Here is a 12,484-nt window from a genome sequence, read left to right as displayed (position 1 = left end):
ATTTCAACTTCACGATGAAGGATATCCAACTCAAAGAAGGAGTATCTGTCAAGAAAGACCTTCAAGTTCGACTACGCTCAGCTCCAAGGCACATCATTTACAGCATAACTCAAGGCTAGAAGGGTTATCTGCCATCAAAATTGTCGAGTTCGATTCCATTCAGCTCGATGACACATCAATCGCACTACTTTCCGGTTGCAGTCGAGAAGAGGACCTGGGTTAATCGTGCCTTAGTGACAAGCAACCATTTTCAAGCAAAAGCTATATGTCAATGAAGATTTCTGAGTTCGATTCCGATCCAAGGTATTTAAACCGAGAAGAAGACCGAAGGGCAACGAGAAGCTACGTGCTGATTCAAATTTCAAACTACGGCTTCAATTTCATATCATTTCAATATGGACTCGGCTTCACGACGGAGGAGGAGTCCGTAACTCAATTCGACAAGGAGTTATTGAAACATCAGAGTCAATTTTCAACTCCACCGAACGAAAAGTGTGTCATTTAATCTTTACCCTATCCCCGTTACACGACTATGGGCAAAGAGGGGCAGCTGTCAACACACTTTTTCGTCATACTAGGATTCAAACTCCTAAAAATAGGATAGAATTTTGCTAGGATTCAAACTCCTAAAAATAGGATAGAGTTCTACTATGATTTAAACTCCTAAAGATAGGATCCACAAAGCATTATAAATAGCCATTGTAACTCACTATTGGAAGACATGATTTACAGACATGAGTTATACAAAAGGAACGCCAGAAAAATACGAGCAAAGAAAAAGTGATTTCGAGGCTATTGTAAATGATTCGAAGTAATAAAGGTGAAAGCTTTTTTTTATCTTTCGTTTGTTTCTCTTTACTCTTCACTTGCATGCGTTGTTAATCGTGTTTTCTTTGGAGAACCCCAAAGACAAATGTTTTAGCCGATGACCCAGAGGGAATTTTTTCGAAACTTTGATTTTAGATCTACGCTCCCTAGAGGCTATTTCGCAAAATTAAATTACATTTTTGGAATGAGAGTACGAAAATCTATCAAAAAATGAAAACTTTTTTATTTTTGCCGGTTTTAATCTTCAATGTTCTTTGACATTTACCCACTTAATTTACATTCCTTTCATTTTAATCCCTTAATTAGTTTTTTTATATATATATACATACTTGCTAATTTTATTTTTAATTTATCACTTTTTTAATTTTTCTCTATTTATATACGTTATTACCAATATATATATATATATTTTCTTTGCATTTTTATTATTACTATTATATTTATTATTATTTTTACTATTATATTTTCCTTTTATTCTACTTATTTATATTATATATGTTTATTTTTTATATTTTATTATTATTATATTTTTTTTACTTTCTCTTTCTTTTTATTATTCTTGTATTATTACTTGTATTATTTTTATATTATTTATTTTGTTATATATATATATATGCGTATGTTCTTTTTTAAATATTTTAGTTTTTATACCTATTATTAATATATATTTGGTTTTTTATTTTAAGTGCTATATTTTATAATATTATACATATATTTTTCTATTAATTTTCTATATTTTTTATTATCATTATATTATATTTATTTTTTATTGATATTATTGTTGTTATATATACATTTTACTATTATTATTATATATATATATATTCTACACAAGTTAATTATATCTACCTACTTTGTCCCCACCCCTCATCATTTTTTTCTTCCCGTCAATTATACTTCACCAAACCTTACTTTCTTTTCTTCCCTTTTCGGTGTGATTGTCTTTTTTAACTACTTATTATCATTATTAGTATTGTTACTATATATATATATATTGTAATTATCTTTATTTGTTTTTTTACCATTATATGTGTATATGTTCTTTTCGTCATTTAATTTATTAATTTATATATTTACTTATATATATATATATATATATATATATATATATATATATATATATATATATATATTATTCGTACTTTGTTATTATTATTTTGTTTGTTTATTTGTTTTATTTATTTTCTTTTTCTTTTTATATATATTTTATTATTTGTTTTTTTACTTACTATTTTATCTTTGTTTTCTTCATTTTATCATTTTACTTAATTTGTTTTCTTTTTTTTTCATTTTAATTTAATTAATTAATTAATTTCTTACCATTTTATCTAACATGGCTTTTTTACTTTCTTAAGGGTACATTTTCAATCAATCAAATATAAGTTTTGGATCGTTATTTTACCTTTCAATTTAAACTTTCAACTTTCTTAATTAAAGACAACTGGAAATTACATAGTACCGAAAGGGTGGTTCAAGGGTGCTAATCCTTCCTTAACCGTAACCGACTCCCGGATCCGACATATCACTGGTAAGACGCAGATCAGGTAAGAAATAAGGTATCCGATCAACCCACTTTTCGTAAAGTAAATGATCGGTGGCGACACCATATAATCAGAGAATTGTTTTTGTAACTTTCAAATAGTCGACGGACTTAACAAAGTCGTGTGCTATAGTTAGGGGACTATTTGTGTACTTTACACAAGATTTTAATACTTTTTATTATATTTATATTTCACAACTAACATAAAATACACAAATGCAAATTTGAAAAGGGGCATTGTAGCATTTAAAAAAGGAGGATATCTGGAGAGAAAAAAAATCGATCGGCAAGCAATTACCTTCATTGAATTTGTCAGCAAGAGACTACCAATTAATAGGACTGGATTTACTCACATTAACTTGCCCAAAAATGAAAATAAATAAATAAAGCAGACCACTTTTCTACTACTTTAGCATCTTGATCTATAGTTTTCCCTCAGGATATCATGGTTCAGCCATGGCTTTTTCCATGTACTCTATTGTTCTTCTTGTTTTCCTCCTCTTATGTTATGGCACTATCTGAACCTTCACCGTTTCTCATGGAAATACAACAGGCTCATGTAGCAGCGTCTTCGAAAGCCAAAGTTGTGAAGGCCATTGTTGCAACTGTTACAACTACTCTAGTTATTGCATTGATTGTCTTCTTCTTCTTCTTCAGAAAGATTGGGAGATGGAGATGGTGGCTGAGAGGTAAGTATAAATCAAGCTTTCGTCGAGAAGCAATGGTGATCCCCGATGAGTTCATGAAGTATGGTGAAAAAGTGAAAGGATTGGTTGTTGAAGAAAACGGGAGAGATGCCCTTCGGATGATAAAACTTGATGATCTACGATTGAAGAATGAGTTCCCAAAGGTCATGTTCAATCCTAGCTATGAAGAAGATGAAGGAGAGAAGAAGATGGACAATACGGTTGAGAGATCGAAAAAATAGAAATCTCGAGAGGATTATGAGTTCCTCAATCAGTCTCTAGTTTCAACAACACTACCACCAGAACCATTACCGGAAATGGTTTCAATGAAGCGAACAACACTGAAACCTCCTCCTCCTCCTCCATCAATAACGCCACCTGCAGCGCCACCGTCACGGCCAGTAGCAAGCATATCTTTTCCAGTACTAAAGCCCCCAACAACGCCAAGAGGTACAACAAACAACAAGGATCAACCAAGCACGTCGCCTGAGAACTGGAGAGGGGTTGGGTTGAAGTTGAGGCCTCTGCACTAGGATAAGGTTATAGCTGATTCTGACCATTCCATGGTTTGGGATCAAATCAAAGATGGATCTCTAAGGTAATTATGTCGGCTTAAAAACATATATATACTACATGCTTATTGTTCCATTGTCTTCTTATTGGTTGTTAATTTGTTAATCTATCTTCAGATTTGATGACGAACTAATAGAAACTTTGTTCATATACACAACGGCAAATCGTAAATCGCCCGACGGTAATAACATATCGTCAACTTCAACTGGTTCCGGTAATACCACGACGGCTAAGACTTTCATTATCGAGCCCCGCAAGTCTCAGAGCAGTGTAATTGTGTTGAAATCTCTTGGGATATCTAAGACGGAAATCATCGGCGCACTCATCGAAGGCCAGGGACTCGGTGCAGAGGTGCTCGAAAAACTAACCAAGATTGCTCCCACCCATGAAGAAGAAGCTAAAATCCTCCATTTCAATTGCAACCCTATGAGACGTCCAGATACATTCTTTTATGATGTCCCGAAAGTCATTCCTTCAACGTTTGTATATATCAAACCAATGCTTTTCAGATCAAATTACGATTCGGAATTGTTGAGCCTCAAGGAATGTCTTCAAACACTCGAGTTGGCCAGCAATGAGCTTTGAAACCGGGGACTATTCTTGAAACACCTGAAGGCTATCCTGAAAGCCGGTAACATGATGAATGCTAGAACAACAAGAGGAAATGCATTGGGTTTCAACCTTAGTGCCCTTCAAAAACTCTTTGACGTCAAAAGCACTAACGGCAAGACGTCACTTCTTCACTTTATCATCGAATAAGTCGCTCGGTCTGAGGGTCGGAGACATATGAATCTAGTTAACCTGATGCCAGAAGAGAAAAACCGAGAATATTTGATGCTCGATTTACCTGTTGAAAGTGAAAGTCAACAAAGGGGGGGGGGCAATTGGTTCTCAACAAAGGGGGTCGAATGGTTTTCAACAAAGACGAGCACCGAATTCGATGCATTTAATTTTTATCGAAAATGGTAATGGGGGAATTATATTTTAGTCCCTATATATTAAGGTATTTACAAGATTAGTCCTTAAGCTTCAACTATAAAAACCCTAACCCATTTAGCTTTAAAATCATCCCAAATCATTTCTTTCTCACAATACTAAAGAGTTTAGAGAGTTCTCTTGTGAGTTGTGAGTTTTTGTAAACACTTGTAAATTTTCTCTCTTTAGTAAAAGATGTGCAGCAGTCCGGAGACGTAAGCATAATTAACTGAACTCTGTTATCAATTTCGGGTATTATTTTTACGTTTTTATTTTGCATTCTCTAATCTGGTTATAGGAAAATTACTCATTTAATTCCTAACAACTGGTATTAGAGTTTTTGGTGATTAATTTTGTCGGTTTTTCTGTGAGGTTACTATTAACGTGAATAGTGAATAGTAAAATTTGGTCGGCGATATGCGTTTGTCGACAGAGGTGTTCTAATTCAAGGTGGTTTCAAGAATTGTCAGAAACGATCCAAAAGAATCCATATTCGAGTGGAAGCGATGGCTGCAGACGACGGGAAGGTGAAAATTGAGAAGTTCGATGGTGCATACTTTGGCTTTTGGAAGATGCAGATTGAAGATTTTCTGTACCAGAAAAATCTATATCAACCTCTCAGGAAAGCAACCAGAGGGCATGAAGAATGAAGACTGGGCTCTTCTCGACAGACAAGCCCTTATAGTTATCCGACTGACGTTATCCCGCAATGTTGCTTTCAACATAGCAAAAGAAAATAACACAGCGGGTCTTTTGGCGACTCTCTTTAGTATGTATGAGAAGCCATCAGCCTTAAACAAAGTTCACTTGATGAGGCGATTATTCAATTTGCGGATAACATATGGGGTATCAGTAGCTCAATATCTAAATGAACTCAACACAATTACAACCCAGTTGAGTTCTGTGGAAATTGAATTCGATGATGAAGTTCAAGCTTTAATTCTCTTATCATCTCTACCAGACAGTTGGAATGCTACTATTACAGCAGTCAACAACTCGTCGAGAAACGGTAAATTGAAATTCGACGATGTTTGGGATCTGGTATTGAGTGAAGAAATTCGACAGAGAGAATCAGGTGAAGCATTAAGCTCCTCAGCCTTGCACATAGAGTCTAGAGGGAGAACTTCAGAAAGAAATTCAAATTGTGGCAGATCGAAATCCAGAAGGGGAAAATCAAGAATGTGAAAGAAAGATTTTAACTGTTATAATTATGGAAAAATGGGTCACTTTAAAAGAGATTGCCGAGCACCGAAGAAAGATACCGGCGCATAGGAATCTGCCAACATGACAGAGGAGACAGGTGATGCCATGATTCTAAGCGTCAACAGTCTGATTGATTCATGGATCTTGGATTCAGGGGCATCTTTCCACTCCACCCCATGCCAAAAAATCATGGAGAACTATATCAGTGGTGATTTTGGGAAAGTTCATCTAGCTGATGATGAAACATTAAAGATCGTCGGAAAAGGAGACATCCAATTAAAGTTGCCAAACCAAACCATTTGGAAGCTGAAATTAGTGAGACATATTCCTGGCCTTAAAAAAATTTGATTTCTGTAGGACAACTTGATGGAGAAATATATAATACAACCTTTTTAGACTGTGAATGAAAGATTACCAAAGGAGCACTCGTCATTGCTCGTGGTAAGAAGATTGATACTCTCTATGTAACCTCAAACTTGGAGAATATCATTACAGTAATAGATGTTGATGGAAAATCAAACTTATGAAACCAAAGGCTTGGCCATATGAGCGCGAAAGGGATGAAGACACTTTTGTCAAAAGGGAAGCTGCCGGATCTAAAGAATATAGATGTCGAACTATGTGAGGATTGCATCTTTGGCAAACAAAATAAAGTTAGTTTTGCAAAGATTGGCAAGACACCCAATGCTGAAAAGTTAGAGTTGGTTCATACTGATGTATAGGGACCATCTCCAGTTTCATCTCTTGCAGGCTCACTATATTATGTCATCTTCATCGATGATTCTACAAGGAAGCTGTGGGTTTATTTTCTGAAGAAGAAATCAGAAGTCTTTGATACCTTCAGGAAATGGAAGGCCATGGTGGAAAATGAGACTGGTTTGAAAGTCAAGTGGTTGAGGTCTGATAATGGAGGAGAGTACATAAACAATAGATTTAGAGATTTCTGCGCAAACAATGGGATCAAGATGGAGACAACAGTTCCCATGACACTGCAACAAAATGATATAGTAGAGCGCATGAACAAAACTTTGAATGAACGTGGCAGAAGCATGAGGATACATGTCGGCTTACCCAAATTACTATGGGCTGAAGCTATCAACACTGCAGCTTACCTGATCAACCGTGGGCCCTTTGTTCCCTTGGATGGTGGAATACTAGAGGAATTTTGGAGCATTAAAGAAATAAACCTTTCACACTTAAGAATGTTTGGATGTATTTCTTATGTACATATAAATTCTGCTAAAAGAAGTAAACTTGATGCCAAATCCAACAAATGTGTCTTTGTTGGTTATGTTGGTGATGAGTTCGGTTACCGATTTTGGGACTATGAAAATCAGAAGATCATCAGAAGCAAAGATGTCATTTTCAATGAGAATGTGATGTACACAGACAAGTCAAACATAGAATCAAGTAGCTCCAACACCAAAGCTGAAACAAAGGAATTTGTTGAGTTTGAGGAGATTTCTAGAAATGATGTTCAGATCAATCCTAAAGTAGTTCAAGAAGAACCAGACACACCATAATCGAGACGCTCCTCCAGAATTCCTAAACCAACCCAACGCTATTCGCCTTCTTTACACTACTTGTTGCTGACTGACAATGGTGAACCAAAGTGATATGAAGAAGTAATGCAGGTGGAGGATTCAATCAAGTGGGAGTCTTCCATGAAAGATGAGATGGACTCGCTTATGTCAAATCAGACGTGAAAATTAGTTGAATTACCACCAGGCAAGAAAGCACTCTATAACAAGTGGATTTACAGGATCAAAGAAGAGCACGATGGGAGCAAACGCTACAAAGCAAGATTGGTTGTCAAAGGTTTTCAGCAAAAAGAAGGTATTGACTACAATGAAATTTTCTCTCCAGTCGTGAAACTGTCTACAATCAGACTGGTGTTGAAAATTGTAGTTGTAGAGAATTTACATCTTGAGCAGTTAGATGTGAAGAAAACTTTCCTTCATTGTGATTTGGAGGAAGAAATCTATATGAGGCAGCCAGAAGGCTTCATAGAGGCAGACAAGAAAAACCTGATATACAGGTTGAAGAAGAGCTTGTATGGTTTAAAACAAGCTCCTAGACAATTGTACAAGAAGTTCGATAGTTTCATGAGTAGTAGTGGTTTTACCAGATGCCAAGCAGATCATTGTTACTACATAAAGAAGTTCGATAACAACTTCATTATTTTATTGTTTTATGTTACATGCTCGTTGCAGGCTAAGACATGCAAAAGATTATAAACTTGAAGTAAAAATTGTCGAAGCAATTTGCAATGAAAGATCTGGGCGCTGCAAAGTAGATTCTTGGGATGAGGATTAAGAGAGACACAAAGTCGGGGACTTGGATGTTATCACAGGCTGAGTACATCAACAAAGTATTCTCCAGGATAAACATGCAAGATGCTAAACCAGTAAGTACACATTTAGGTGTTCATTTTAGACTCTCCAAAGAACAGTCACCAAAGACGGAGGAAGAATGTACACACATGGTGAATGTGTCGTATGCCTCAACAATTGGAAGTCTGATGTATGCCATGATTTGTACTAGACCATATATTGCTAATGCAGTGGGAGCTGTTAGCAGGTACATGAATAATCCGGGAAAGGTACACTGAGAAGCAATCAAATGGATCCTCAGATATCTACGGGGTACTACAAACAAAACACTTTATTTCAAAGGTGGAGATACGATACTGACAAGCTATGTAGATGCTGACTTAGCCGGAAATGTTGACATCAGAAGGAGCACTACAAGATATGTCTATACTCTAAGAGGTATTGCAGTGAGTTGGGTTTCTCAACTACAGAAGATAGTTGCTCTCTCCACAATTGAAGCAGAATATGTCGCTGTTACGGAAGCCAATAAGGAGATGGTCTGGTTCCAAAGTTTCTTGGAAGAGTTAGGCAAGAAACAAGAAAATAATGTCTTGTATTGCGATAGTCAAAGTGCTATCCATCTAGTGAAGAATCCATCTTTTCATTCCAGGACGAAGCACATACAATTGCGATATCATTTTATCTGGTCTCTTCTGGAAGATGGGATTTTGAAACTTGAAAAGATTAGTGGAGCTCAAAATCCGGCAGATATGTTAACAAAGACGGTGACTACGGACAAACTGAAGTTGTTTTCAGCTTTAGTTGGCATGCTAGAGTAACAAGACCAGAAATACTGTTGCATTGATCGAGATATGAAGACAGATTAAAATCGGTCTTCAAGTGAGAGATTGTTGAAAGTGAAAGTCAACAAAGGGGGCCGAATGGTTTTCAACAAAGGGGGCATCGAATTCGGTGGATTGGGCACCGAATTCAGTGCATTTAATTTTTGTTGAAAATGGTAATGGATGGATTACATTTTAGTCCCTACACTTTAGGATATTTACAAGATTAGTCCTTAAGCTTCAACTATAAATACCCTAATCCATTTAGCTTCAAAATCATCCCAAATCATTTCTTTCTCCCAATATTAAAGAGTTTAGAGAGTTATTTTGTGAGTGCTTTGTAAACACTTGTAAATTTTTTTTCTTTAGTAAAAGATCTGCATCAGTCCTAAGATATAAGCATAATTGGCTGAACTCCGTTATCAATTTTGAGTATTATTTTTTCGCTTTTATTTCGCATTCTCACTAATCTGGTTATAGGGAAATTACTCGTTTAATTCCCATCATTACCATCGTTTAGCAGCTTTAGGGTCTAAATTCTCGAATGTAAAGACAACAACTACCATAGAATACAAGAGTTTTATCAATTGTTCAACATTTTCGCGAGAAGCAACGTCTAATAACTGCAATTGTTGGCCACAGTAAAGGTTTGTTCAGTATACAATTGTGATATGAATCTATTAATCAGTCTTTATATGAAAACAGAAAGGGATTGTTGCTTAAAAAGGTAAGGCAAATTGCAGTAGATGATCTAGGTTTCTCAAGCCGGATGACGACTTTTGTTGCTTTCGCATATTTCCTCTTATGTTTTAATAGAGAATTTGATGTTATGATTCATCTATCAATTGTTTTTTATGTTCTATAATGCTGAAAAGGGTCTTGCAGGGGGAAATGTGGTGCTTCTCTATGCTTCAAAGTACAATGATGTGTCCACCGTCATCAACTTTTCCGTCCGATTCCATCTAGAGTGATGTTAAAAATAGAAAAGGTAGCTACTGTGTTCTGATTAATGTTCCCCAACGTTTTTGTTAGGTATGGCTCATAAATATACCAGTAAAGAGGACAGGGTTAATTTTGTAATTATGTACCAGGGTTTTCTATTATAAATAGAGATGTAACCTAGACCTAAAATATCATTGAATAAAAACTTCTAGCGCCGCCTAGGCACCGAGGACGTAAGCACATTGCCGAACCTCATAAAATTCTCGTGTTCTTTTGTTTTCTTTACCCGTTTTCGTCAACAATTGGTATCAGATGTCAGGAGCAAAATTCGAAGTCACGAAATTCGATGGTCAGGGTAACTTCGGATTATGGCAAATGAGGGTGAAGGATCTATTGGCGCAGCAAGGGATCTTGAAGGCTTTGCGATCTACAAAGCCGACGTCGATGAATGAGGAAGATTGGGAAGAATTGCAGCAGCGAGCGGCAGGAACCATACGATTATGCTTGGCGGACGAGGTCGTGTATCACGTCATGCATCTATCGTCTCCAGACGAAATTTGGAGGAAGTTGGAAAGTCAGTTTATGTCCAAATCCTTAACGACAAAACTGTATCTGAAGCAGCAGCTGTATGGGCTGAAGATGCAGGACGATCACGATTTGGCGTAACACGTGAGTGTCTTCAATCAAATCGTTTCTGATCTAGCTCGGCTTGATGTGAAAATTGAGGATGAAGACAGAGCGATGATTCTGTTGTGTTTGTTGCCTCCCTCTTACGAACACATGGTGACTAGTCTTACATATGGAAAAGAGACTATCAATGTTGAGGAGATTACTGCAGCCTTGTTGGCTCACAACCAGCGGAAGCAGAATGCAGGGGAAAGCTCTCAAGCCGATAGCTTATATGTCAAGGGTAATCGAGATCGTGGACGGAAGCCAGAGAAGGCAGGGTCCGGGAAGCGGAATTCCAGATCCAAATCCAGGGATAAGAAGACGATTCACTGTTACAAGTGCAAGGAGGTGGGACATATGAAGCGAGACTGTCCGAAGTTGAAAAAACAGACTGATGAGAAGCGTGATGGCTCATCCAAGTCTGTGAACGTGGTCGAGGATGATAATTCTGATTGCAGTGAGGGTGATATGCTTTCTATTTCAACGACACAATTGACGGATGCTTGGATTCTTGATTCTGGATGTTCTTATCACATCACGCCAAATAGGGAATGGTTTTCGACATACAGGCCGGTTAATTCTGGTTCGGTTTATTTGGGTGATGATCGATGTTGCAATATTGTTGGTATTGGTGATGTCAGAATTAAGATGCACGATGGCTCCGTTCGGACGTTGAGTGGTGTTCGACATATCCCAGACTTGAAGAAGAATTTGATTTCCTTGGGCACTTTGCACAAGAATGGTTTTATCCCTAAGGTTGACGAGGATAGGGAAACCATTCGGATTGTTAAAGGAGCATTGACTGTGATGAAAGGCAAGATGACTGCAGGGAATATCTACAGATTGTTAGGGAGTACCGTTGCAGGTGGAGTTCACTCTGTTGAGTCCTGTGATGATACGACAAAATTGTGGCATATGCGCCTTGTTCATCTTAGTGAACGTGGTATGGCAGAATTACACAAGAGAAACTTGTTGCATGGTGTCAAAAGCTGTAAGCTCGACTTTTGCAAGTATTGTGTTCTTGGTAAACAGACTAAAGTCCGTTTCAAGACTGCGAAGCACACAACTCAATGGATTCTTGATTATGTGCATTCTGATGTATGGGGGCCTTCCACGACATCGTCTTTGGGTGGATCTAGGTACTATGTTACTTTTATTGATGATTTTTCACGGAAAGTTGGGTGTATTTTTTGAAACAGAAATCTGAAGTTTTTGAGAAGTTCAAGCTGTGGAAAGCTGAGGTAGAAAACCAAACAGGACGAAAAATCAAGTGTTTGCGGTCTGACAATGGTACGGAGTACACAGATTCACAGTTCCTACAATTCTGTAAGGAGCATGGGATTCAGAGGCATTTTACAGTGCGCAAGACACCACAACAGAATGGTGTTGCGGAACGAATGAACAGGTCGTTGAATGAAAGAGCCAGATGTTTGCGGTTGAATGCGGGGCTTCCCAAACACTTCTGGCTGAGGCTGTTAACATGGCGTGTTACCTTATCAACAGATCGCCAAGGGCATCGCTGGCTGGGAAAGTTGCAGAAGAGGTATGGACTGGTCATGATGTTAGTTTTGATAACTTACGGATTTTTGGTTGTCCTGCTTATGTGCATGTACCTGCTGATGAGAGATCCAAACTTGATGCAAAATCGAAGGAGTGCATTTTTCTGGGTTACAAGAAAGGTGTCAAAGGATTCAAGTTCTGGGATCCAGTTGCGAAGAAAGTTGTGATTAGTAGAGATGTCGTTTTTGATGAACAATCCATGTTGCAGCAGAAGCAAGACACGACAGTGGTGGATTTCGAGCAGTTTCCAGTTGAGAAACCAGAAACTTCTCAACCGACTTCTGGTGGTTCCACTACGGATGATTTGCAGGATTATAGTCTCGCCAGAGACAGGGTGAGACGGACGAATATAAA

At 37.4% G+C, this 12,484-nt stretch overlaps 1 pseudogene; it reads left to right on the top strand.

Annotated features, from left to right (window-relative positions):
* The first annotated feature begins 2,777 nt into the window (after nucleotides 1-2,777).
* LOC120210729 lies at nucleotides 2,778-9,930 on the top strand (annotated as a pseudogene).
* The last annotated feature ends 2,554 nt before the right edge of the window (nucleotides 9,931-12,484 follow it).

This window comes from Hibiscus syriacus, unplaced genomic scaffold, assembly GCF_006381635.1.
Source record: "Hibiscus syriacus cultivar Baekdansim isolate YM2019G1 unplaced genomic scaffold, ASM638163v2 tig00109926_pilon, whole genome shotgun sequence".
Lineage (NCBI taxonomy): Eukaryota > Viridiplantae > Streptophyta > Magnoliopsida > Malvales > Malvaceae > Hibiscus > Hibiscus syriacus.
The sequence above is the reverse complement of the archived record's forward strand: the minus strand, read 5'-3'. Positions and strand labels throughout refer to the sequence as shown.